General features: G+C 38.8%; 1 pseudogene; it reads left to right on the top strand.

The window, feature by feature from the left end:
• Positions 1-5,257: 5,257 nt before the first annotated feature.
• On the top strand, positions 5,258-5,351 carry LOC140615686 (U6 spliceosomal RNA; annotated as a pseudogene).
• Positions 5,352-24,957: the final 19,606 nt, after the last annotated feature.

The following is a 24,957-nucleotide window of genomic DNA, read 5'->3' as shown; positions in this document are numbered from 1 at the left end:
AATTGGAATACACTATGAGAAAAATAGCCCAAGCTTGACATACAAAATCACATATGCATGAAGATAATTAGATTTACTCTGTAACATAAGAACAACATAGGCAAGGTAAGCAATGCAGTTAGATCATTTTTAAATGAAAATTTTCATGTTTGAGAATTTAGATAATACAGATATAAAAAAGTCACTATTAACATTTTGACTTGTATATTTCCATTCTTTGTATTTTTTGTTAATTTTTCCAAATGGTAACATAGTACATCTACTTTTCTCCTTAAACAGCTTTCTAAAAAATAATAAATAAATAAATAAATAAATAAATAAATAAATAAATAAACAGCTTTCTATGGTATTAAATACTTTCCTACACTGTCATTTTAATGGTTGCTAAGGATGAAATTGTGTGTACATTCAAACATTTTTAAAACCAATGTAATATTTCAGCTGCTTCCAAGTTTTTGTAATTATAAATGATGCTCTATTGAACATCCTTGCAGATTGCACACTTGAACAATGTTTTCTTTATTTTTTTAAGGTTTTATTTATTTATTCATGAGAGACAGAGAGGCAGAGGGAGAAGCAAGCTCCATGAAGGGAGCCCGATGTGGGACTCGATCCCAGGACCCCAGGATCACACCCTGGGCTGAAGGCAGGTGCCAAACCACTGAGCCACCCAGGGATCCCCAAACAATGTTTTCTTTAAGGTAAGTTTTTTGGATGGAAATTTCTGAGTCAAAAGATATAAATATTTCTGATGTTTTAGTGGGTGTTATCAGATTTCCTGTTAAAGTTGTATGAATTCATATCTACCGTCAACATAACAAAGGTGAATACTGTGGATAATGCTTTTAAGATTTAAACAAATTCCAATTTTATTTTTTGTAAGATTTTTTTTAAAGATGTACTAATTTTAGAGAGAGAGCATGAGTGGGAGGGGCACAGAGGGATGAGGAGAGACTCTCAAGCAGACTCCATGCTAACCACAGAGCCCATTATTGGGCTCCATCTTATGGCCCTGAGATGATGACCTGAACCAAAACCAAGAGTTGGATACTTAACCACTTAACCAATTAAGCCACCCAGGGGCTCCCAAATTCTGATTTTAAGTTGCATTTATTTAGTTACTAGTGAAGTTGAATATCTTTTCTGATGTGTATTTTCTATTTCTATGAATTATATTATGAATTTCTCCTTATGTAAATGTTCATTTCATTTATTTGTAAGAAGGGTTTTTTTTCCCTTTTGGTGATCTATTGTAATGTAAATGTGTTTTCTCTTGTCATTTGCTTCTTTTCATTAAGTTCCTAATGTTTTCTTCATTGTAGTTTTAATTTTATATTAACTTGTCAACCTTTCCTTATAGAGCTGTATCAGAATTCAACCTTGTGAAGTCCTCTTCCATTCTATGAGTAGTTGAATATTTGTTTTATACACTTAAATACATGGAGCATTTGGAATTTATTTGGATATGTCATAAAGAATAAGGATTTAACTTTTTCCCCAAAAGATAAGCGAGTTGTCTCAGCTCAAATTATTGATAATGGACCTTAGATCTTTTCCTCAGCATCTTGAATCATATATCAAGTTTGTTATATGCTTAAGTAAGTTCCTGAACTTTCATTCCGTGTCAAAAAATTTCCTGTCTTTTCTGAAAATGAAAATGCACAGTGCCACATTGTTAAAATTACTATAGTTTTATAATATGTTCTAATACCTAACATGTAGAACAACAACCTCTGTATCCTGTGCACTGTTTATAATACTTCTAAAATATGTTCTAGACTATTCTCAGACCTTCATGTTCTGGATGTCTTAAAATTATATTTGAGTTTTAAAATATCTAATTGGAACTTTTATTGAAATTTCATTAAATTTATAGATTAGTCTGAGAAGAATTTGCATCTTTATAGTAATCAGCCTTATCTCAGAAGGACATGCCAGGTCTCACTATTTATTTATTTATTTTTTTGTGGTATTCTTTTATTTTTTTTTTATTTATTTTTATTGGTGTTCAATTTGCCAACATACAGAATAACACCCAGTGCTCATCCCATCAAGTGCCCCCCTCAGTGCCTGTCACCCAGTCACCCCCACCCCCCGCCCACCTCCCTTTCTACTACCCCTTGTTCGTTTCCCAGAGTTAGGAGTCTCTCATGTTCTGTCTCCCTTTCTGATATTTCCCATTCATCTTTCCTCCTTTCCCCTTTATTCCCTTTCACTATTTTTTATATTCCCCAAATGAATGGGTCTCACCATTTATTCAAGTTTTTATTTATGTTCTTCAGTAAAGTTTTATAGTTATTTAATTTTTTAATTTTGTTTTGATTTCCATATAGTTAACATAGAGTGTTATATTAGTCTCAGGTGTAGAATTTAGTGATTCATCATTTACATACAACATCTGGTGCTCATCACAAATGCCCTCCTTAATCCTCATCACCTATTTAACCCATCCCTGTGCCATCCTCCCCTTAGTAACCATCAGTTTGTTCTCTATAGTTAGGAGTTTGTTCCTTTCTGCTCATTTGTTGTTTCTTAAATTACACAAATGAGTAAAATCACATGGTATTTGATCTTTCTCTGACTGAGTTATTTCACTTAGCATTGTACTCTCTAGTTCCATTCATGTCATTGCATATGACTTGAGTTTATTCTTTTTTATGGCTGAGTAATATTCCGTGGTGTGTGTGTGTGTGTGTGTGTGTGTGTAACTACATCTTCTTTATCTATTAATCTATCGATGGACACTTGGGCTCTTCCATAATTTGGCTATGCTGCAATAAACATAGAAGTGCGTGTATGCCTCTGAATTAATGCTTTTGTATTTTTTGGATAAATACCCCATAGCACAATTACTAGATCATAGGATAGTTCTGTGCTTAACTTTTTGAGGAATCTCCATACTGTTTTCCCCAGTGGCTGCACCAGTTTGCATTCCCACCAGCAGTGCAAGAGGGTTCCTTTTTCTCCACATCCTCACCAACATGTGTTTCTTGTGTTGTTGATTTTAGCCATTCTGACAGGTTTGAAGTGATATGATGAGTGATGTTGAGCCACTTTCCATGTGTCTGTTGGCCATCCAGATGTCTTTGGAAAAATGTCTGTTCGTTTAGGTGTTGTTTTGTATAAACTCTTTATATATTGTGTATACTAATCCTTTATTGAATATATCATTTGCAGGAAGCCTGGGTGGTTCAGTGGTTGAGCGTCTGCCTTTGGCTCAAGTCATGATCCCAGGTACTGAGATTGAGTCCCACATTAGGCTCCCTGTGGGGAGCCTGCTTCTCTCTCTGCCTGTGTCTGTGTCTCTCTCTGTGTGTCTCTCATGAATAAATAAGTAAAATCTTTTTAAAAGAAAGAGTATGTCATTTGCAAATATCGTCTCCCATTCCATAATTGCCTTTTAGTTTTTTTTCAATGTTTTTTTAATTTTTATTTGTTTATGATAGTCAGAGAGAAAGAGAGAGAGAGAGAGGCAGAGACATAGGCAGAGGGAGAAGCAGGCTCCATGCACCGGGAGCCCGACGTGAGATTTGATCCCAGGTCTCCAGGATCGCGCCCTGGGCCAAAGGCAGACGCTAAACCGCTGCGCCACTCAGGGATCCCTGCCTTTTAGTTTTGTTGGTCATTTCCTTCATTGTACAGAAGCTTTTTATTTTGATATGGTCCCAATAGTTTATTTTTGTTTTTCTTTCCCTTGCCTAAGGATACATATCTAGAAAAATGTTGCTAGACATACCTAGAAAATTATAGTTAGTTTAAATAGGTTCTGAAATAAAATAAAATAAAAATAAAATCTTTTTTAAAAGCCACATAAGATAAAATGTACAATTTTAAGCATTTTAAATGTATAGTACAGCAGTATATTTACACTTGTTTCATAACAATATATGCATATTGTTGTGCAAGAAGATTTATAGTATTTTCTCACTTTGCAAAGCTAAAACTCTACATCCATTGAGTAACAATTCCATTTCCCCCTTCCCAGCTACTTGCTTGTAATTTCTCTTTTTTAAAGATTTTTTTTATTTATTCATGAGAGACACAGAGAGAAAGGCAGAGACACAGGCAGAGGGAGAAGCAGCTTCCCTGCAGGGGCTCAATGTGGGACTCGATTCTGGGACCCCGGGATCATGCCCTGAGCTGAAGGCAGATATTCAACTGCTGAGCCACCCAGGTGTCCCAGTAATTTCTCTTTTTATTGGTTTGACTACTTTAGATGCTTCGTTAAATGGGAGAACACAGTTTTTATCTTTTCATAACCAGCTTATTTCACTTAGCATAATGTTCTCAATGTTCATCTGTGCTGTCACATGTAACAGGATTTTCTCAACTTTATTTTCTTGAGTTTTCCATATGGCTAATTATATAATCTATAAATAATTATAACTTTCTCTTCTGATTTTTTATTTTATTTCTTCTTCTGGTATTTTATTATTTAGAAGACTCTTGGCTGAGCATTTCAGATAATTCCTCATAATGTTATGTTTTATTAGCATAGTAAGTTACATTATTGCTTTTTTTTGTTATTGAGATTTTTAAAAATCAGGAATGTATGTTAACAGATTATGTTGAAGCATTTTTGAAATTTAAAAATAAACCCTATTTAGGTATGTTACATCATTTTTTGAAAATATTCTCAAATAAGGGCACCTGGGTGTCTCAGTCAGTTAAGCATCCAACTTGATTTCAGCTCAGGTTGTGATCTCAGGGTTGTGATATCAAGCCTGGTGTCAGGCTCCATACTGGGTATGGAGGCTGCTTAAGATTCTCTCTCTCCCTCTTCCTCTGTCCTCTACCATTCCCTCTTTAAAAAAAAAAAATACTTTTTTTCTACAATGTCATTTTAACAGTTACAAAGGATGCAATTGTACAATTGTGTGTACATTCAAACATTTTAATTTTAATTTTTAAAAGATTTTATTTATTTATTCATGAGAGACACACAGAGAGAGGCAAAGACACGGACAGAGGGAGAAGCAGGCTCCCTATAGGGAGCCTGATGCAGGACTTGATCCCAGGATCCCGGGATCACACCCTGAGCTGGAGGCAGATGCTCAACCACTGAGCTACCCAGGCATCCCACATTCTTTTTAAAATTCACCCTTTTTAGATGAATTGTGTGATATGTGCAATCACATAACCACCAACCACTCAAGATATAAAATAGTCCAATTATTCCCAAAGTGTTACCTTCTGCTAGGCCCTGGCAACTCTGACCCTGTTGCTTATAGTTTTACCTTTTAAAAAATACCATGTAATGCTTGTTTTGATAGCACATATATTAAAATTGGAATGATACAGGAAAGATTAGCTTGGATGACACAGAAATTTGCAAAGCATTTCCTATTTTTTTTAAAGTTATGTAAATATTAAAGGGGACTTTCTGAGTGGAAAGGAAAGACCAAAAGTGGCAGAGACAGGAAAGAGATAGAGAAAAATCTACAGAAACAATGATGAAACAAGTAATAGAATGTCATATACATGGACCTATACAGCATGTAGCCCTTTGTGTCTGATTTCTTTGACTCAGCATGTTGCTTTTGAGATTCATCAGGTTGTTACATGTATCAGTAATTCATTTATTCTCATTGCTGAGTAGTATTTTTCATTGTTGAGTGGTTGGATTTAACAAACTTTGTTATCTATTCACCAGTTGATAAACATATGGGTTATTTCTAACTTTTAATGACTATGAATGAAGTTGGCAGCAACAGTCACTTATAGGTTTTATATGAATGAATGGTTTCCTTCCGTTTGGGTAATAGCTAGGAATGGAATTGCTGGGTCATGTGATACGCACATTTTTAACTGTATATGAGCTGTCCAGTTGCTTTCCAAAGTGACTGCACTGTTGCATGTATTCACCAGCAATGTATGAGAGTTCCATTTGCTCCATATCCTCACTTGCACTTCCTATTGTCAGCATTGTTTTCTTTTAGCCATTCCAATAAGTAGCATCTCTTTGTTGTTTTAATTTGCATTTCCTTGGTAACTGATGATGTTAATATGTTTACATGTGCTTATTAGTCATCCAAATCTCTTCTTTGCCGATGTGAATGTTCAAATTTTTTGCTAATTATTGTTTTTTCTTATTATTGAGTTTTAAAGAGTTCTTTAGACATTCTGAATGTAAGTCCTTTATCAATTTTTTTGCAAATATTTTCTCTCTGTGCCTTGATTTTTAAAATTTTTCTTAGTAATGTCTTTTAGAGAATAGAACCTTAAATTTTTTTTAAGTCTATTCAACCAATTTCTTCTGTTGTGATTCATGGTTTTTGCATCTTAAATTTAAGAAATATTTGCTTAATACAGAATCATAAAGATATTTTCCCATGTTTATTCTAGGAATTTTGTAGTCTTAGGCTTTACATTTGGGTCTATGACCATTTTGGGTTAAATTTTGTTTATATGGTGAATAAAAATTGAGATTTTATTTAATTTAAATTTTATTGGCATATAAAAGCTCCATTTTTCCAGTACCATTTACTTAAAGTACTGCACTTTGTCCACTGAATTATCTGGATAGATTTATCAAAAATCAGTTGACTATATCTGTGGCAAATATGTAGATCCTCTATTCTGTTTTGTTGTTGTTTTGTTTTTTAAAGATTTCATTTATTTATTCATGAGAGACATGGGGGGGCGGGGAGAGACACAGGCAGAGGGAGAAGCAGGCTCCATGCAGGAAGTCTGATGTGGGACTCAATCCTCAGACCTGGGACCACACCCTGAGCCAAAGGCAGCCACTCAACCACTGAGCCATCCAGGCGTCCCCTCTATTCTGTTTTATTGATCTGTATGTCTATATTTGCTTGGCTATCTCACTGTCTTTATTACTGTAGCATTATAATAAGTTTTTTAAAGTATAATTGACATACAGTGTTACATTAGTTTTCAGATTTAAGAAGTTCATATGTTATATTCATCTTAAATGTAGCTACCATCTGTCCCATCACACCCTATTAGAATATCATTGACTGTATTCCTTCTACTGTGCCTTGTATTCCTGTGACTTATGTATTCCCTTACACGAAGGCTATATCTTCCTCATCCTTCCCCTATTTTGCCCACTCTCCCACTTCTCTTTACCTCTGGTGACCATCAGATTGTTCTCTGTATTTATAGGTCTGATTCTGCCTTTTTTTTGTTTCTTTATTCGTTTGTTTAATTGTTTTTAGATCCCACTTATGAATGGAATCATTTGGTTTTTGTCTTTCTCAGTCTTATTTCACTTAGCATAATACTCTTTAGGTCCATCCATGGTGTTTCAAATGGCTCGGTCTCATCCTCTTTATGGTTGCATAATATTCCATTGCCATTGTTTATATATACCATGCTTTCCTTTTCCATTTGTCTGTTGATGGACACTTAGGTTGGTTCCATATCTTGGCTATTGTAAATAATGCTGCAATAAATATAGGAGTGGGGCAGCCTGGGTGGCTTAGCAGTTTAGCCCCACCTTCAGCCCAGGGCCTAATCCTGGAGACCTGGGATAGAGTCCCACGTCAGGCTCCCTGCAGGGAGCCTGCTTCTCCCTCTGCCTGTGTCTCTGCCTCTCTCTCTCTCTATCTCTGTGTCTCTCATGAATAAATAAAATCTTTTAAATAAATAAATAGGTGCATTTATCTTTTCAAATTAGTGTTTTCATTTTCTTTGTGTAAATATCCAATAGTGGAATTATGGTCTATGGTCTATTATATCTATGGTCATATGATATTTCTATTCTTAATATTTAAAAATACTCTTTTTTACAGTGGCTATACCAATTTACATTCCTACAAACAGTGCATGAGGGTTCCTTGAAATCAGTTGATATTCTACTTTTTCAAAGTTGTTTTGGCTATTTTAGGTATAAGGTTTTCCTACTGTGATTTTTATTGAGATTGAATTAAATATATAGATCGATTTGAGGGGAGTTAACATCTTCCCAATATTGAGTCTTATAATCCATGAATATGGTATATCTACTTATGTAGGTATTTAATTTCTCTCAACAGTGTTTTATAGTTTTCAGCACATAAATCTTGTACATATTTGGTTAGATTTATTTTTTTCATGTTTTTTGATGCTATTACAAATGGCATTAAAAATCTAATTTCTGATTGTTCCCTGCATTTTATATATTGATTTTTGCATATTGACTTGCATATTGCAATATTGCTAAACTCGCATTACTTCTAATACCATTAAAAATAGATTATGTGGATTTTCTACTTTTCTACTGAGATGATCATGTTGTCTGCAAATAAAGAGTTGTATTTCTTCCTTTCCATTGTTTTATTTCTTTTTTTGCATCTTTGCACTGATTACAATCTCCAGTATAAAGTCAAATAAGAGTAGTAAGAACAAATATCCTTGCTTCCTTGATTTTAGTGAGAAGAACATTCCATTTCTTACCACAAAATATGTTAGCTATAGGTTTTCATGGATAACTTTTATAAGATTAAGGAAGTGCTTTTCTATTCCTAGTTTGCTGAAAATGTTATCGTATCATTAACGGTTGTTGGATTTTGTCAAATACTTTTTTTTTTTTTTGCATCTATTGATATGAGTACAGAGCATTTAGTTTTTAATTTGCTGACATGATTGGTTAACTTTCAGATATTGAATCACTTTGCATTTTGGGGATAAACTCTATTTGATCATGATGTATAATCTTTTATATATTGATGGATTCAATTTGACAAAATTTTGTTAAGGATTTCTGTATTAGTATGAGATTCTTTTCCTATAATGTCTTTTTCTGGGTTTGCTTTCAGGATAATGCTGGCCTCATAACATGACTCAGGAAATGTTTTCTCCTCTTCTGTTTTATGTAAGTGTTTGCATGAAATTGGTACATTTCTTCCTTAAATATTTGGTAGAATTTGCCAGTGAACCCATGAAGGCCTGAAGTCTTGTTTATGGCAAAGTTTGGATAACAAATTCAGTAGCTTTAATCAGTAAAAGATGGGTGCCTGGCTGGATCAGTCAGTAGAGCATGTGACTCTTGATCTCAAGGTTGTGAGTTCAAGCCCCATCTGAGTCATGATGTCTACTTAAGAAAAATAGATAAATAATTAATTAAAAATTTTTAAATGGCACTTACTAAATAGATAACTAAGTGCCTTCCATAATTAAGACATTGTAGAGCTGTGGGAGACACCAAGAATATAATGTAGGGTTTGCTATAAGCTGGATAGTTTTGTGCCTGAATTTTCAGAAAGTAATAAAGGACAATTAAGACTATTTCTTCTTGAGTAATTTATATCTTTCAAGGATTTTTGTTTATTTCTTCTTCTAAGCTATCAATTCATTGGCATAAAAATGTTTATAATATTATCTTATTATCCTCTTAGTTTCTGTAGGGTCTATTTTGATGTTCTCTTTTACATTAATATTGGTAATTAATGTCTTCCTTCTTTGTTTTTTCTTGATCCACATGGCTAGAAAGTTTATCAATTTTATTGATCTTTTCAAAGGATAACTTTTAACTTTATTGATTTGTCTCTATTTTTTTAAATTTTATTGATTCCTGCCCTTTACTATGTCCTTCCCTTTGCTTGCTTTGGTTTTAATTTGACCTCTTCTTTTAAATTACATAAATGGAATCTTAGATTATTGATTAAAGAATTTACTTGGTTTCCAGTATAAACATTTAATGCTGTAGATTTTCCTCTTGGCAACATCGATATTTAGTTTTTAATGTGAAAAAATGGACTTGCTTCATGCTTAGGCTAAATTTATAGATTTCTAAATGCTTAGACAGTGTCTGCATTTCTTATCATGGATTGGTCATAAACATTTTGGTCAGCAGGTCACATTTGCATATCTCTGCTTTAGATGATGGGACCTGGGTTCTAACCCAGGTTTGCTCACCACAAGGATTCAGAGGTGAGGGCTGGAAGAAGAGTATAGTACCTGTGACCTGTCAACCAAAAAGAGAAAAGGACAGGCCTTGTGAAAACAGCAACTTTTAATGCTGGATACCACCCAACAGAGAGAAGTGGCTGCAAGGAATCAGACTCAAGCCCTCTTCCACCTTAGGGAGTAGTCATTAGAAAGAAGGGCTAACTGTTGTTCTAACATCCAGAAGAAAATAGAAATTCTCGTTCTACAAACTTAGATAAATAAAGAGAAAGAAAGACAATGTTTCTACTCTCTTTATCGCTTTCCCATTACCATCCATTTTCTTGATTCACTCATCTTAGACATAAACTACATTTGTTAGTTTCCTAACTAAACTCACAGAGCTTAAGTGCTATCCATGCATAAACTCAACCAGCTTGTCAGTGGTAACAAGAGAGAATGAAAGATTTCCTGACTCTTAACCTAATATATTCTTCCTGCAGTGGTAAGTTTAGATTCTCTTTCCCTTGCCTTTTAGCTTATAATCAAAGTGAAGGTGTGTGTGTATGTGTGTGTGTGTGAGTGTATGTGTGTACACGTGCACTTGTGTGCAAAGAGAGAGAAAGAGTGAGACATGGATTTTCATTATTTAAAGGTTAGGATTAATCAACGTCTGGTTAATAGAGATAAATGTCATATCAAAGATTTCTGTATTAAGAAGTAGGAATTTGAATATGACATATTGTCAACAGTGATATATGTTAAAGTCACTGAATTCTGGAGCTGGGATCTGTCTGACTCAAAATTCTGTGCTCTTTTCAGTTTGTCTCATTGCTTCTCACATGTGATTACAAGCCCAAGTCATAAAGGCACTTGGCTTTCATGTCCCAAAGGCATAATTTTCTTGCTGTTTTCTCAATTGCAAACACTTGCCCCCAGAGTACTGACCCTGGGACATAGGGCTCTAATTGCCCTTATTTTCACTTTACAAGAGGAACGAAGGTTTTCATGGAGTAGTGTTTGAAGTTGAAACTCGTGTTGAAAGAGCAGTTGCTCCTCTTACTAAATTGTCCCAAGAGCAAGGAGTCAGTTTGCTCTCTCCTCCCGGCCAGCCTCCCACCCCCAACCTACACCCCTTTAACCAAAGCAAAGGAGTATGCATCTATCTGCATAGTCATTAAAATGCACCAAGTCTCAGAACTGGCTTTCTCTCCCCCCATTCTACTGCCTGACAAAGGACTTGTGACAAAAGACCTTCTTCCCGGTTTGTAAAACAGTTGTGTAAAACTCGGACTGTAAAGTCACAGTTGACTGCTTTAATGTGGAACAGCTGGGAGGGTGTAGACGCACTGGCAGGTTGAGACAGGGACTGGGAATGGTCCCCCATTCTGCGAAGGGTCGACTTAGTCACACCACCTGCTGCCCCTATTATTTCAAGAGCAAACCAGTCATGACAGCCTCAACAGACGGACACACGGCACCAGACGGTGCAAGGGAAGTTAAGAAAAGATAAATTAAGTGATCAATAAAGATAAGGGACCTGCTCAGCAGTAAATGGTGCTGACAGACCAGACAAAACATGAAGCAAACGGGCATTTGATAATGTGGGGGTGTGTGGAGCTTAGCGTCAACCTTCATAGTATTGACATTTCGGAGACCACTGGGACATTGGCAGTGGATTTTCCTGACTGGGCTGACTTGAGTTGGAGATGGTTGCCTTTATCTTTCCATTGTACATGTGGAAGGGTTCAGGGTCCGTTTTAGAAGTGTACTAAGCCATATACATGGAGGAGGTCACAGCTGGCTTTGATCTAAGCCAAACTAGATAGTGCATGGGGTTGAAATTTGAAGTCAAACGTCCACAAAGATGCCTCTTCTTTGGACTTATTTGTTGAACATTCACCAATTTCTTCATTGCATCTACTCTTGAACAAGCATCTATTACGGATGCTAGGCATAGTGCTAGGCCACATTGGGTATGGGTGTATGATGGTTGTAATGATGATGATGGTGCCAAATTGCAGTCATTTCCCTGGAGAATGTTATAAACTAATGAGAAATACAGCTGTCCCACTCCCAACACCCCACCCCCAAACCAGTTTAGACATAATCTTTAAAGTATTATACTGGAGGGATGTACAGCATGCCAGAGAGTGACTCAGTCTGCTTGAAGGAATCAAGAACATGTTTACTGAGGAGGTTATGAAGGAGAAAGTTCAAGGAAAAACATTTCTGGCAGAAGAAATAGCACAGAAAACACAGAGATATGACAAATGAGGCCTTCCTTCTCAGATCTGGATCTGAGTTCTCAAAACCACAGGTTATTCAAGGGTAAGTAATTTAAATTGTATGGTTTTATTAACATAAACATGAGTATATAGTAAAGGAGAACAAAAATTCAAACTAATTTTTTGAGATAAAATCTAACGCTTCCAAGAAATTCTGGGCTTTTCTATAAGGTGTCTTCAGGATTTGTCCCCAGATATTCCTGGGGTTTGTGCTTATTCTTCTCTGCCATAAGTAGAAAAAGTTGAGACTTATGCATGAGATGTTCAGTTTGGTATAACTAGAATATGAGATGTCTGAAATGAGAGGTTAGGATGGTCAGGAGAAGAGAGCAGGAACAAGGCTGGTTGGAAGGGATGCTGCCATAGTGAGAAGGGTCTCCATGCCTCCTGTTTAGATGGAGTTTTACAATGTACAAAGTACTTTTACAAAAGTATTTCATCTGACCTTCATCATGACCCCATCAAAGACTTTGAAATGAGCATATCTGTGGAATTTGTTGTTTAATATTTGAATTTAAGAAAGGCTTTCTAGCTTTTGTAAGAGGAATGAACTTGATGGAAAGATAAGAGAAGCAAAGTAAAATTATCAAGGGCCTACAATGTGCCAAGCACTTTAACATTCATTATCTTATGTATGTTTGGCCACAGTTGACAGAAAATTCAAAATAAAATTAGCTTAAACAGGTAGATTATTTTTAATTAGTCATAAGGATATTTAGAGGTAGTCATGGGTGCCACACTGTCTCAGGATTTAGGCTCTTCTAGCTCTGTTCAATCACCCTCAGGGGCCAAGAAGTTGTTGAGTTCCAGCCATCACGCCTTTGTTCTAAGAAATAGGAAAAATTAAAGGGCCTGGAACACTCCTAATTAGATCTCAATGGCCCAAATTCAGTCATGTGAACACAGATAGCTGCAGAGGAAGCTGGGAAATGTAGTCTTCTAATCAGGCAGCAATACACTCAGATAAAAAGGAAGAGTATGGATCCTGGGGTTGGCAACTAGAAGTTTTGCCACACAATTATCATCTAGGTGAGAAAGCAATTCAGAGAAAGTAGATGATTTGTTCCAAATCACAAAACCTTAAAACTGCAGAGCCCAGGTCCAATTCTAGTTCTTACTGAATCTAAGTTAGTTGCTACTTCTACTGTAGTGCTCCACTTGGACATGGGGTGGTGGTGGGTAAGGAATGATAAACCTAAAGATGAAAAATAGGAGTACATTGAATAGCATAATGAAGGTATGAATTGATGATAAATTCTTATACCATATATTTGATAATAACAATGAAGTGCCATGTCTGAATCTTGGTCACCTATAAAACTTTATTCTGCATTAGCTCATTAATTCTCCCAAATTTGAGAGACAGTTAACATTAATTCTTATTTAAAGATGGGGAGACTAAGATTCAGAGAGACTAAATTATATGCCCATGTAGGATATTTTTGTCATGATAGCTCTCAATGTATCCCTAGAAAATGAATTTTGATTTATATAGGTTTTTATTTATCTACAGTTTTTCTGAAATATTGCTATAATTAATTCAGAGCTGAAAGGAACCTTAGTCCTTACAATTTAATTTCTTTTCCCCTGGTAGTGGGGACACTAGAGCACAGGAATGCAACAATGGCAACCGCTGATTATAGTTATAGTGTGCTGGGTGCCATAGGGTAGGTGAGTCTCAAACCTTGTCCTCAATGCCTACCTCCACTCACTGTCTTCCATTTTTCTTCTTCTCCCTGCCCCCTCATCCTCCCTCTGCTGCTTCTTTCTCTTTCTTTCTCTCTTCTTTGTTTCCCCCTCTCTTTTTTCCAAACCTGGGCAACTTTTTCTTTCTCTTCTTTTGACTTCCTTTTCTTTTAACCCCCCCAGAAGGTAGATGAGTCTGAGATTGGGAGGAGAGGAGAGTGCAAAGTCTCTCATTCTCACCCTCTGAAACTATGTGCTCCACCAGAGCTTTTCTAGAACTCAGAACAAGGGTGTGCCAGCAGGTAAGGCCAAACGGGCACTTTGATTTCCATCTGCTTTTGTTCCTTATGTGGTTAGCTCCCTTGGAAGGAAAGGAGATTGCAGGGCAGGATTGGTGATGCCTAGGTTCCTCATTCTGATATTATCAATTCTTCCTTTACCAATAAGAAGAGTTTACCATGTGCCAGGCACCATGCTCAGCACTTTATGTGCAGGACTTCGCACACGCCACACATCAGCCATCTACAGGTGCTCTTACTGCTGATGAGGAAATCAAGATTCACAGGGTGAAGGACTTGCCTGGTGCATGGCCACGCCACCAAGATCAAAATCCAGGTCTGTCTGACTCCAACCCTGTTCTTTCTGATGGCATGTGTTGGTCCCCTCCAATGTGCAAAGGAGCCCACGTGTGCCAGCCAGTCCTGGACTAGAAGCTATGGCAACCCTCAATTAAATGGACGATCCCCAGTTTTTCGAAAGCTGTTCTAGTTATGACTAACCTAGTCTTTGATTTGCTTTGCATCTGCGAGCTGATTACAGACCAAGCTGGCCATGGAACTGTTTCCCTTTATGAACTGGGCTCCATGACTAGTCCTGAAAAGGCTATGATCCATTAATGTTGTCATGGTCCAAGTCCCTGTTCTGCTGTGTCGGGTATACTAGGACCCAAGCTCGAGCTTGTAAATAAACCCTCGTGTGTTTGCATCAGTGTCGGCTCCTCGGTGGTTTCTCGGATTCACTATCTTGGGGACAACATTTGGGGGCTCGTCCGGGATCCGAGAAACCCCCAGGACCCCATCCGGAGGGTTTCACGCGTGGTGAGTGCACTCAACTTTTTCCACCTTTTGTGCGCACATTAATGTTGTCATATCTGCTCAGTAGGTGTACCATCTCCAAACATGATCTCAGCAAACAACTGCACGTGTTATGCCAGGGAGTGGAAGGCACCAGAGGCAGCCATCCTATGCTTCATTTGGTTGTTCTCCCTTCAACTAGCCAAATTTTTCTTAGCAATTTCTGGGCATCTTTTTCTTCCCCCACATGACAATTACTTATCTAAGTAAGTGAGACATTGGGATGTCGTGGAAGAGCTTATAATGGAGTGCCAGAAACACCAGTCCTCGTGCAGGCTCCTCTCTGTGCTAGCTGTGGACCTCTCTGAGGCTTAACTTCTCTGTACACCAGTGTCTTCAGCTACTTACTGGGGGTGACAAAATGTTGTTGAGCCCCAGGGAGTTAGTAATGCACAGCAGTGTCTTGTGAAATAACCAAGCAAATGTCATTTTTTGATAGTGATTTTCACTCTAGAATCTCAGCTTTTTAAGAAAAGAGATCATGTCTTATTCACCTTAGTTTACCCATCACACCAGAGAGAGTAACACTTAAATGACCAGATTCTTACCAGGATTAAATGAAAAACTTTCTGTAAAGCACCCAATGTGGGAAATGAATATTAAATGGGAAATAAATAGTAAATCTCTCCCACTCAACTCCTTTGTTTTGTGTCCCCAGCTCTTAGCACATACTGAACATAAGCAAATATTGAGATAGGCTGTACAACATGCGGATTATTAACAACAACAATTATCATCAACAATATTTGTACAGACTCTGTATTAGGCAGTATTCTAAGCACTTTATATATATATACATATATATATATATATGTATATATATATATATATATACATCCACTCACGTAATGCTTGTAACTACCCTTCTAGGAGAGTCCTATTATTATTATCCTCATTTTACAGAGGAGGAAACAGACAGGAAGAGATCAGTTACGTTTCCCAAGGCATCAGGCTAACACCTAGCAAAGCCAAGACGTAGACATAGACTCTCTGGCTCTAGGGTTAAGAGCACAGATCGCAGACCCTGTGTTTGATTGCAAATGGCCAACAATCCCTTACAGCTCTTCCCCTCAAGAGGTAGAATCTATTCCCCCACCCCCACCCCCCATTGAGCCTGGACTGGCTTTGTGACTTGCTTTGATCAACAGAATACAGGGAGGTAACTGAGTTCTAGGTCTAGACCTCAGGAGGTCTAGGAGCTTGGAGCTTCTGTTCTCACTGTCTTGAGAGGCTGCCACCATCTGAACAAATTAGCATTAGTCTCCTTAAGGGTGATGTGGAGAGAGGACCAGATATCCTCGTCATTCCAGTTGAGGCCCAGACCTGTAAGTGAGGCCATCCTAGACCATCTAGCCCCAGCCACCCCGGCCCAGAGCAGCATAACCTCCCAGCCAAACCACAGAATCATGAGAAATAATAAAATGGCTGTTGTTTTAAAACATGAAGTTTGAAGTGGTTCATTACATAACGGGAAGTTGATCTGCTTAGAGGGTGTGTGTCCTTGGGTAGGCTGTTTAGCCTCGCTGACCTCAGTTTCACTATTTACAAGTGAGATGATTGTTCCCACTTCACAGGAGAGTGCATGTTGGCATGCTGTATGGTAAATAGAAGCTCAAAAAATGTTAAAATTTTCCCCGTGAAACATATATTGTGCAAGATAAGCTTTAGTGGGACGCAAAGTGGCTTGAAGATTAATTTGTAGGTCAGGATTACAAAATTACAAAAATGCAAGGACATAATAGGACACAAGTGCTTGGAACAAGTAAGGGGGTATATTGAATTTTTGCTAAGAGGGGATTTAGTGTTGGTTGCATGGTTGGATTTGAGGACCTTTAAAATTCATTCTTCCTTGAGATTCGATGAATCTCTGGCATCAAGGATCATCTGAGCCAGGTTAAAACTTTTTCCTCTTCTCTTTAACTCTCTTTCTAACTACATTTCCTTGAAGACACACTGGTAATCCTGATTGTAGCATGCTTTGTTGAGTGAGTGCGCTTCTCCTCCTTCTTCTCCTACTCCTCCCCTTCCTCCTTCCTTCCTCCTTCTTTCTTCCTCCTTTTCCTCCTCCTCCTCTTCCTTCTCCTCCTCCTTCTTCTTTTTTGGAGATTTCATTTATATATTTGACATAGAGAGAGCAAACAAGAAAAAGAGAGAACATGAGTTGGGGGTAGGGAAAGAGGGAGAAGCAGAGTCCTGGCTGAGCAGAGAGCTGACACAGGGCTCAAGGCTCGGTCCCAGGACCCTGAGATCATGACCTGAGCCAAAGGAAGATGCTTAACTGACTGAGTCACCCAGACGCCCCAGAGTGAGTGTGTTGCTAACTCTAACTTAAACTCGAATTGAGCGTGTAGCCCAGAACATCCAACTGCTTTTACTAACAATGTTACCAGGAATGGACAGAATAATTAAAATAATAAAGGCAGAGGGAGATAGAAATGGAGAGTCTTGTTTTGCAGATTGGTAAAACACACAAAAAACGTGCCCATAAGATGATTATGTGTTTTTAGTCACCTATTTGTTTTTCTGTCTGTCTTGTTTTTAAAGGTTTGATTTTACTATGGGAAACTTTTTATAATGACTGGTATTGCTGATTCTCTGTTGCTTATGGGGGTCTCATTTGAATCCCTTACTCTTGCTGAACAGTTTATCACTAAAAACCCTGTTAGGGACCCACCTCAGACACTCAGACTTGCATTTGGTGGATATTTTAATGTGTCCCTTCAGTAAAGGCATATAATAGCATAAACCCAATTGAAATGGGGTATTTCAGCAATTGATAAAAGTATTTGCACTGCAAGTTTCACATCAGGATTTGGGGGCGGAGTGGGGTGGGGGGGCTCTGTGTAGGGGCTGTAGCTATTTTTTTTATTTTTTGGCTGTAGCTTTTAATGAAGAAAACTAAAAATATAAAATAACCCTTCATAGAATCTAAGTAAGTTGAAATATTCTCTTATATTCTCCGATATTTCTGCGGAAGACAAATGAAATTCCTCATCCACATTTCCCTCCTAGATTCCCTGGCTTCAAACTCTGGCCTTGTGATCCGCCCACATTTCCCTTCTTCACTCTTTGCTGGTGCAAGTCATCTCCTGGCTTTGCAAACCCCGGCACTGCTGATGAATAAACATGGTTCTGTCTGTGGCGCCCCATACACTTTGGAGACAATGTTGAGCTTCAAAGTTTTCAGAATTGCCCGGTCCGGTTTTGTTAACGACATTAGTGGGACCGCATTGTTGGGGTTAGGGGCGACACAATGGCGCATCTCTTACATCATCAAGTACAAGGAGCTCTGTCTCCAGCTGTACAAACAGCACAGGAAATGGATTTTTTCTTGGTGTTATTTTTCGTCTATTAAAATTATGCAAACCCGGCAAATACAACAATTGCTTTGTTAAGACTCCCGAAATGTCTAACCATTCATTTCCCAAGTAAGAGCCTGCGGTGCGTTTGATGCTGAGGATTGTTAATCCCAAACGAGGAGAACTAATAAAATAATCAAAAAAGGGCCCCAGAAGTGTTGATAAATTTCAATTATCTCTTGCTCTGTATCCCAGGATTGGACTAGCAGGATGGGACTGCCTTCAAGTAGTACTTGAGTCCGGGCTGCATTTTCTCGTCCTCGGGCCCCTGGGCACCACCACGTCTGTCCTTTGTGGCTGAATCGCCTTAGCCGGGCTGGGTTGGGAGGTGCTCAGGGCCGGAGGAGACAAAGCAGGCCCGCCGCACAAAGGCGAGGGAGCCAAAGAAAGCAAAATTGAATCTCTAGCACCCTGCTCCTGAGTAAACAGACAAAACTAATGGGTCTGCCATTTCTCCTCCCATCCAATTACTGGGTTCCAGTAGAGAGAATATGGCAACATCAGCTCACACAAATCCTAATGCTCTTAATCCCTTCCATACATATAAACCTCACATCCACCCACATGACTTCATTACCCAAACCACCCAGGCAGCCAGTGTGAAGGAATGGGCCCACCAGCTGCAGAAACCTGCCTTCTTCAGGTTTTAATCAGCTAATGAGGGATATGCAAATGAAAAGCTTATGGGATTATGGCTTGTCCGACAGCAGTTCACCCCCAGTGATAGAGGACTAATACAGGTGTTAGTAAACCGGTTATTAGGCCCGGCCTAATTTAGACCCATTCATGCTGCGCTGGCACTCTTAGCCCCAACATTTGTCCTCGTCCTGGGGGCCCAGCAGGAGCCATCTTTAGGCCTGTGGTAGGTCTGACATGAACTCTTTGCTAAAGATATGAAGTTAATAAATCCGGCCATTGGGTGTTTAGGCATACACACTGACATGAGAGCGGCCTCCGGTAGGGGCTTTCTTCTTTCCCCATAGGAGGAAGGGCCTGAGAAACTGCCGGGGAGCAGTGAGAGGGAGTTTTGCTCAACATCCTTCACCGCTTACCCTGATTCACAAAGAAATAGGAACCTAGACAGTGGTGCCCTGATAGACCTTTGACAATCAGCTCTCTGGAAGACAAAAAAGACCCTGATATGTAAGTCCACTGATTTCCGTGGGGTAAACGCGTGTACCATGGATCATGGCAGATAGCTTATGTGACATCAAGCCTCTTGCAAAAATTCTCCAAAAAAATTGACCATCAGCTCTTGCAAGCCAGTATGAGCTGGCTCCGGTGAACCACCAGACACAGGTGTTGCCCTCATGTTACCCACAGTCTAGCACAGTCATTCGAAGTGAGTCTGTGAGGTCAAAACTATTTTTACTTTATGCTAAGATGCTGTTCAGCTTTTTTCCCAGGTTGACATTTGCCCCGATGGTGCAAAAACAGTGGTGGTAAAACTGGAGGCTTAGCACAAAGCAACACACAGCATGGCTAGAACAATCTGTGTGTTCTTTAGCACCACTCACGGGAAAACCAAAAAATTCCAGCCTCTCTTAAGAATGAAGAGTAAAAATCATTAATTCTATCAAATCCTGACCCTTGAATACATGTCCTTTTAATATTCTGTGAGATGGCCTGGGAAGTGTACGTGGAGCACATTTCATACCAAAAACATAATGGTTACAAGCACTGTGTGGTTGTTGCTCAAGTTCTGAGCTGAACTAGCAACTTTTGCATGAAATGTCATTTTCACTTGAAAGAGCAACAAACTATGTTTATTCAGACTTGGGTATTTGACAGACGGTTTCTTGCAAAGGAATGAGATGGGCCTGTAATTTCAAGAAAAACAACTCACAGTATCTGTTGCTAATGGTAAAATTTGAGATTTTAAGCCAAAATTAGACCTTTAGAAAGCTGTATCCCCACATTGTGAATTTGACACATCCCAATATAAAGACTTTTTCAGTGAGAATAGTGGTGATATTAATGGAAGTGGTATTTTAATGTCATATAATGAAATGTGTGAACATTTGGAAGATTTGCATAACTAGTATGAACCAATATTTTCCACACGACCAGTGCATGATACAAAATCAGGCATGGATAAAAAAAAAAAAAAATCCAAACAGAGTGCCAGATAGACCAATGAGTTTTACCGTAGCAGAGTATGAAAATCCATTAAAATAGTTTTGAATTCCATGTTGCAACTAACCTTTAAGAAATCACTAGTTGTTGGGACGCCTGGGTGGCTCAGCGGTTGAGGTCTGCCTTTGGCTCAGGTCATGATCCCAGGGTCCTGGAATTGAGTCCCACATCGGGCTCCCCTCAGGGACCCTGCTTCTTTCTCCCTCTGCCTATGTCTCTGCCTCTCTCTCTGTGTCTCTCAGGAATAAATAAATAAGTAAATAAATAAATAAAAAGAAATCACTAGTTGTTTAGTTTAAATATGTTAAAGAATAAAGTTCAGTGGTCCAGAAATGGTTATTAAAATCTCATTTTAATATCTGTGAGGCCAGATATGCTTCATATACTTCAACCAAAATAACAGGTCCCAACAGATTGAGTGTAGAGGTAGATAGAAGAATTCAGCTGTCTTCTACTAAAGCCAGGCACTATTGGGATTTGCAAAAATGTGAAACTCAGTCACTCTCTTTACCAAATATGCTTTGTTTTGAAAAAGAGTTGCTTTTCATAAAAACTTGCTATTTATGTTGTTCTTATTTACATTTTTAATATTCAGAAAAGCTTTATTAACAATAGTAAAAAATAAAACAACTCCAATGTCTACTGACAGAATGGATAAATTGAAGCATATACATAAAATACGATACAGCAAAGCAAACGACTCTCAGATATAATGTTGAGTGAATAAAGCAAGCCCAGAAGAACATACATGTTTATAGAAAGTTCAGTTATGAGCAAAGATGAGCAATATATGGGGTAAACCAAATATAAAATACTAAAAGGTCTAGTGTAACATCAATATTTGGCTCAAGCCAAATATCACCATCATGGAACAACCTTGTGAGATACAAAAATAAACCCGAAACTTCAGTTTTAAAATTATTTATTGCCACATTTCCATTTGTAAGTGTTTTATTTTTCTTTATTTTTTATTTTTTGTAAACGTTTTAGCATTCAAATTTGGTTAGTTTTACATTCAGAAGAGGAAAGTGATTTTTTTAATATGGATAAAACACTACCAACTGCCAGTTTCTGCCTGTGGACACTGTGGACACGTTTATGAAACCACATAGATGCTCACTGTCAACTGAGGTCAGTGCAGAAACAAGATATGTTTAGGGTACCCTCATTTTCTTTAGCATCTTCGTCTTCATGAACTTCTTTATAGTCTTTATTATATAGGAGATTGAAGATGATTTGCCATGGATGTGTTATATTTTTTTAATGAATAAACATTTTAAAACTTTTCAGTTTTAACTTTTAATGCTGCACCTATCAAGAGATGTAACCCTTACAAACAAGAAACTTTGGGAGTCTCAATAATTTTTAAGAGTGTACAGGGATCCCGAGACCAAAAGTTTAAGAACCAATGGTCTGGGGCGCCTGAGTGGCTCAGTTGCTTAAGTGTCTGCCTTCAGCTCAGGTCGTGATCCCGGGGTCCTGGGATAGAGCCCCATGTTGGACTCCTTGCTCAGCGGGGAGTCTGCTTCTCCGGCTCCCTCTGCCACTCCCCCAGCTTGCCCACTCTCTCTCTCTCTCTCTCTCTCAAATAAATAAATAACATCTTTAAAAAAAAAAAAGAGAGAGAACCAATAGTCTAGTGCAGCATTACTTTTTGTCTTGAAGAATGAGTCAGAGTTTGCTTGATGGAGATGATAGGAGGGAGAGGTCGATAAGATGTGTAGTGTAAGGCCAAGAAGAAAGTACTTGGGCTTCCATAGAAGATTCAGCATGGCTGGACTTGAGATATGGGGCAAGCACAGCTGCAGGAGTATGTGGGAGCCTTGTCCCCAACCTCCATATTTTGCGGCCTCCAGGAACCACAGGAAGCCTTTAAGCAGGGCCATGACCTGATCTACAACTTAAAAAGATCACTCTGGCTCCAGGCATTTTATCCAGGGGCCAAAGGCTGATGAGTGAGAACCCAACCTCAGAAATTTTCTTTAGCTGGCACTGTGTTTTGAAAGTTTAGGATTTGACAGCTGAAGTGTTCCCCCCACTTCCCTGTGGTCTCACACTCCCCTGCCCCACTCCCATGTTTGTGATCTTCCTAGTCCTGAGGACGGGGTAAACCTGAGAACACCCCCAAAGGGCAGATGGTGAGGTCCTTAACCACAGGTACGCTCTTGACTGGGCAAAACTGGGAACCTCTCCTTTGCAAGGGTTCTCTTTGGCCTGAGGGCTTTTGAATTGCCAGCAAAAGAAAAGGAGGGTTTGTGTAAAGAGCGAAATCAGGCTGGGAGATTTTTAGATGTCTTTAAGATTTCTCTCATTTTCTCTTAGTGAAGAAAGACCTTTACCTGTTATGATTTGATTTTCTCCAAACTCTTCTGGGAAAATAGTAAATTTACATGCCTGTTATCATAAGGGATATCTCTTATTCTCCTCATCCTACATTAAGTTATACTTTTAAAAATCGTAACTCTTTTTTACTTTCCAGGGTTCAGTGGGACTTAATAAAAACCCTAACGGGGGCGGGGGGAGAAGAAAAGGAAGAAAAATTACCTCTAATCCCCCTATGCACAGTTCTTCTTATTTTTTTATGGTCTCTCTCAATGTTGGCCCAAAAGCATGCATGATTATTACTTAGCTGTCATCACAGCATGGAGATAATTTTATATTCTATCCTTACTTTTCGTGAAGGCAAAGAGAAAAATGAACCTAGCGAAGTGCCTGCGGGGCGCCAGAGATTGCTAGAGGTTGTAGCATCCTTTCTCTTATGGGTGCTTACAGGTACTTGTTAAAGTGGGTATTAGTCAGGCTTTGACACGGAGATCACCTGACATAAGTAGAGGCTACGCTAATACTAATTGGTTAACAAGTTAACCAGCTTGTGAATGACAGAGGAAGGATTCGAACCTCCTTTCTCTGGCTGCACTTCCCCTTCTTTGCATTGCTCCATTATCTCCACTGTAACTGGTGTTGGCTTCACTGTAATCTAGTGGATTATAAACTGCCTGAAGGCAGAAACCGTGCTTTACTCGTCTTTATTCCCGGAACCTAGCGCGGTGTCTGGCAGGTCATAGGTCTTTAACCAATATTTGTTGAATAAGTGCAGCCCCTGCACCCACACTTTCCCAGGCCTCCTGAAGATTTTAGGGCTAATGAGGGCCTCCTCCTCCTTGTTTACTTTGTTTAACAAAATTTAATCAAACTGATGCAGGCAGGGCAGTCCGAGGACCCAGGGGAGGGTCTCCCAGAACCAGCCAACAGGGTCCTTGGCTTCACACAGGATAGAAATCAAATACAAGCCAGAGAAAGTGGAAGCAGTGTATTGAACAGCATGAGTGATAGGGAATAGCACGAGGTGTGTGGGAGACTGGGAAAGGAGAGAAGAATGAGTCTCATTATTGTTTGGGGTTAGGGATTTATATTGGAAAAGGGTCTAGGGTATGTGTCCTTTTGGGGATTTAGGGTAGCGTCCCATCAAAGGTGAGGTGTTATTTCATAAATTGCTGAAGGTAGGGGTGTTGGTGTCAGTGTCAGCTAAGGTTTGTTTGAAGCTAGAGTCTTGGTACATGTTTGGGATCTGACCTCTTCTTAGGTGTTACCAGGTGTTTGGGGCTTAGGACAAAACTCAGAGAATGATTAACTTTCTCGCTTCCTGCTTGAAGTGGGAACATAGCTTCTGTGGCTTGTTCAGAGGCAAAATATGGAACATGAGTAAATGGGGCCTAGCAGAAAAACAGCAGAGATGGAACTTTCCTAAAAGGGGAGTCCCTTCAGCTCTGTACTTCAAAACTAGTATGTACCGGGCCCTTGACCAACTAGGTTCCGGGAAACAAAGACCAAAAACCACCCTGGGGGTAGGAAGGCAGGATCCCGGGAGGGAAGTGTTCTGTGCAGGTCACTGTAGGCAGCAACAAAGGGAGAAAGCATCTGGGATGGCTCTCCAGGAAAGGTGGCTTTGTTCCATCTTCTACCTCCACCAGCCATCTTTTGAAAATGTGTACTTGGTTACAAGAGGCCAGAGATGAGAAGGATTTCGTGTTGCTAAGGGTTGGGTTTTCAGGCTTGTCGTTTGCCTTTGAGGCATTTTATTTTGTCTTACACAGAAGGGCATAATTCACATTTTTGTTCCCTATATACCATATTTAAATCCATTAAGGCATCTTGCAGTCTGAAAGAATTCTATTCACCGTTCCTTCTGTAAACTAAATAATCGCTACCACCACCACCCCTCTGCCATTTACCTTTTATTTGGATCTATACACTAAATTTTCTTTTTATTTTAAGATTTTATTTTTTTATTCATGAGAGACACCGAGAGAGAGGCAGAGTCATAGGCAGATGGAGAAGCAGGCTCCATGCAGGGAGCCTGATGCAGGACTCAATCCCAGGACTCTGGGATCACACCCTGAGCCAAAGCCAGATGCTCAACTGCTGAGCCACCCAGGCGTCCCTTTACACTGAATTTTCTAAATTTTGTAATTTATATAGTTTGGAGCGAGTGTCATGTACAAAAACTTTGTTTTTTACATTTTTCTG

Source organism: Canis lupus, chromosome 23 (genome assembly GCF_048164855.1).
Source record: "Canis lupus baileyi chromosome 23, mCanLup2.hap1, whole genome shotgun sequence".
In the NCBI taxonomy this organism is placed as follows: domain Eukaryota; kingdom Metazoa; phylum Chordata; class Mammalia; order Carnivora; family Canidae; genus Canis; species Canis lupus.
This window is presented reverse-complemented; position numbering and strand designations above follow the sequence as displayed.